General features: G+C 41.0%; 1 long non-coding RNA gene across 1 annotated transcript in view; it reads left to right on the top strand.

The window, feature by feature from the left end:
• Positions 1-3,507: 3,507 nt before the first annotated feature.
• The window catches only part of LOC112904368, a 36,657-nt gene continuing 36,125 nt past the window's right edge, over positions 3,508-4,039 (top strand). Inside the window, exon 1 of the long non-coding RNA XR_003231050.1 lies at positions 3,508-3,550. This is a non-coding gene — a long non-coding RNA (uncharacterized LOC112904368). The remainder of the gene's footprint in view (positions 3,551-4,039) is intronic.

Below are 4,039 nucleotides of genomic sequence, written 5' to 3'. Positions count from 1 at the left end.
TTGGAGATATTCAAATTGTTTTCTAAATTCACAGCGTTTTTGTTTTCGTATATTTTAAGACCTAAGAAAATTTCTTCAGTTCGTTAACGGGATATTGCAGGTATACTTTATAATGTTGGGGATTTTCGCAGTGACGGCTTGAGGTGGTTCACATAGGGAGTGCATAATTTCAAAAATAGTAAGTGCACTTAACTGTATATTTCAATGCAATTTTTTTAATTTACTTCAACACTAAAACAACAACGGGGTTTATTTTGCAAGGGTGCGCAATTTGTCACTAATACCGCTGCAGGTCGTAAGAAAAGCAAAACATTTGCTCAGTTGTCAGGTATACTTAGTTTAGTTTCTGTAGCGATTTGACCTTCAGTTTGACCGGCGCAAAGTAGAAAAGAACAGCACTAGGCCAGAAAAGAAAGGAGACAACTCTCGGCCAAACTCTTAACCGGTGAGGAGCGTATAATCCGTACAGTACTGCACGGAAAAATTAACCATTTTATCCGCTACAATTGCATTGCTCAAATGTGCTTGTTATTGGTACCAATTAATACTACTGAAAATATTAACGAGATGTTTATTTATATTTGAAGATGAACAAGAGTCGAGAGTATAATGAGGTTTTTTCTCCCTACCTACGATTTTGCCAGCGCGCATCCACATTGGAAGAGGCACATCGCTAGAGAAAGTATATTAAGTATATTATGTGGCATTGAAGGTAGTTGAAACACACCTATTTAATTTTAACGGATCAATGATCTGTCTTTACTTTTCCCAATTGTGTCTGGCCGACCGCAAGACTTGCAAACGACGAAACTAAATTTCACAGTTAGTCGCCGCTTGGTTTTGTTCAATAATTCAAGAGTACCTATGCAATTGTTCAGTTGTTCTCAGTAAAGGGCCGCCACTGGTGTTTCGTGTACTAAATATTTCGAGCGGTAAGGGAGAATTCATATGCATCGTTATGTTTTTAGAGGTAGATATCTATCATTAGGGAGGAGCACTGTTCTCGTTTCGCTCATTAAAAAGTTTCATCGGCGTCCAGGTTATCTCCAAACAGATTACAAAAAGATGTAATGGCAAAGGTGCAGTATGTTCTCGGTTTTGTACCACGTATACATTGGAACGGGCGTACGTACACCTACGTAAAATGATGAAAGGCCCCGAAAGTAACCCGACACTGGCGCAGTTACCAGCCCGACCCAGGCCGCACTAACGACGATTTCTCACTCCCATATTCCTTCCATTGTCCAGGTTAATTTGGCCGCTTCGTCCTGGCGCACAATCGGCCTTTCACTGTGCAAGGTGCACTCTTCATTTGCCGCCTAAAGTGCTACGCTTTTTGTCCCGTAATGCACCGCGTTGGAAACAAAAAGTGCTATTACTTAAATGAAACTCTGAAAAACGATTTTATTTTACACTCGCATTACGACGTAATAAAAACATAAATGTTTCCCGTTTCTTAGTCTAAAAAAAAGGTAGCGCTTGAAAAAAGATATTACTAAAAGTTTACACTTATCGTTAGTTGCTTTTTATTTGACTCCTGAGTGTGTTGTATGAGAGGACGTGAAATTTTATCAAATTTGAACGTCTTTAAGACTAGGAACTACACTACATTGACACGATGCAATATTTTAATAAGTAATGAGTATTGATCTCATGAGTACCTAAGAGTATTGTAGCTAGGCATAAAGAAAATCGTAAAATAGTATCGACAAATTTTTGAATAACTGCAGGAGAACGTTCACTATAGTAACTTTGGATGCTTCATTCCCACCAGGCTACTAATGCTGACGCCGGAGGGTAGGGTAGAAGACCCTCTTTAGCATCCTTTTTAGTGGGAATCGATGGTGGTGGTGGTGGTGGTTGAGGTAAGAAAGATAAGGCGGATGAAATGAAGACTGAAGAGGGTGAAATATTATCTATAGAATATTCCTGCTCCAGTATATGCCTATGTGATCTAAGGAAACTATAGAAAAACTTGGACCAGAACAGACAAACCCGAAATCGAATCAGTGTCCTCCTGAATTCCAAGCAATGATCTAAACCTCTAAACCATCAGGAGAACGTTGCATAGATGCTCCCTGTATCTTCTTTCTGCTTCTCGAAACTGCGCAGTTCGCATGCTCGTCTAGCTGCAGAAGAATACCATCAAGGGCCTTTCGATAGTTCCTCTATTCCTATATATATCTGTGGTACAAAATCGCGTAAAGACCGAGCGGCATGTCCTAGAGGTCTAGACCATTGCTTAGCATTCGGGAGGACGCCGGTTCGATTCCGGGTCCGTCTGCCGTGGTCCAAGTTTTTCTATGGTTTCCTTGGACCACTTAGGCAAATGCTGAGGCAGTAATATTCCACAGATAATCTTTCATTCTCTTCTGTCTTCATTTCGTCCGTCTCATCTTTCTCACCCGAACCACCACCCACCCATTCCCACGATTCCTGAAAGCAGGCTGAAGAGGGCCTTCCGCCCTACCTTCCGGCATAGTCCGGAGGGACTGCCCGCCCACCAGTTGGTGGGAATGAAACACCCAAAAGTTTTTTTTGTAATCGCGTAAAGATCCTGACCAAATCCATTTTCTCCATTTGATAGCAAACGAGCAGAGTAATTTGGTAGTTCCGACTCAGTTCGTTCCGGCCGTTTTGTAACTCTTTCTGTAGGTACTTAATCTTGCCACCTGAAATGCACCGACGAATTACCTACGATCTCTTTGCGAAAAAGTGCTATTACTTAAATGGGTCTCTTAAACGTCGTAGAACGATATTATTTTGCGGCTGCATCCTCCTTCTCTGATGGGGTGTATTATGTAGTGGCAGTGACAAAGCTCTCGCCTTGAGTTACCCCAGCGAGCGTAAGGCTGTGATGGATGACGCCGCTTTACCAGGTGCTTCACGGTGATGTCCCACTGTTGATAGTTGTTCGCAGGAGCACAAAGAAAACGGGGTTCTTTCTATGCGGGAAAACATCAGGGGTGGCTGAGAGAGCAAGTGCACTATAGAGAATGAAAGAATAGTCTTCAGCTAAATGAAATGGAAAGGGTTGCTTGACGATTGCGTATTTTTAAAATTGCTACGTAGACGAAATTTGGGAGAGTTCATCTTTCTTGTTTTTTCTTTTACTTGTTACGTACACCAGAGTAGTAGCGAAATCGTAATGCTTTTTGTCTCCAACAACGTTTGATATTTGACAGATAATTTTCTTTTGTTTGACTTTTGTTTTCTCTGCTCACCTTTTGACTAAAATTTGATTGGATTTGTATTGTTAATGTTAAGATATGACTTATGGAACTTCTTTACATTTTTTTTTTTTTAATTGAGAGTTCAAGGAGATTGGAGCGACAATAAGGTCCTCCGGCATGTGGATAAGCGTAGTTACGGCGTGTAAGATCGTCAACGTCGTAATAAGTAAAGTCGGAAAAACTCGACTCTGATCAGATGCAATGCGCATCAATAACATAACCTCAATTATAATTGCGTGGAAGGTATGAGCGTCATTATTAACGAGAAGTTGTGGTCGGTGGTTCGTTTTGCAGTTCGTGTCCGGTTTGACGCGCAGGTAAGGAGATTTTGCTTACATTTTGTATTTGACATGATTTGGCAATTATTGATAATACTAAAATTAATGAGCAGTCGCTCTGTAGAGGAAAAATGAGCCATTTTTTTTCTACTGACTGCTAAAGCTGTCTGCCCGGCTATCCGCTACTCGACAAAATCACTATCCGATGTATTTCTAGAAACACTAAAACAACAACGGGGTTTATTTTGCAAGGGTGCGCAATTTGTCACTAATACCGCTGCAGGTCGTAAGAAAAGCAAAACATTTGCTCAGTTGTCAGGTATACTTAGTTTAGTTTCTGTAGCGATTTGACCTTCAGTTTGACCGGCGCAAAGTAGAAAAGAACAGCACTAGGCCAGAAAAGAAAGGAGACAACTCTCGGCCAAACTCTTAACCGGTGAGGAGCGTATAATCCGTACAGTACTGCACGGAAAAATTGACCATTTTATCCACTACAATTGCATTGCTCAAATGTGCTGTTATTGGTAC

This window comes from Agrilus planipennis, unplaced genomic scaffold (assembly GCF_000699045.2).
Source record: "Agrilus planipennis isolate EAB-ADULT unplaced genomic scaffold, Apla_2.0 scaffold119, whole genome shotgun sequence".
NCBI lineage: Eukaryota > Metazoa > Arthropoda > Insecta > Coleoptera > Buprestidae > Agrilus > Agrilus planipennis.
The sequence above is the reverse complement of the archived record's forward strand: the minus strand, read 5'-3'. Positions and strand labels throughout refer to the sequence as shown.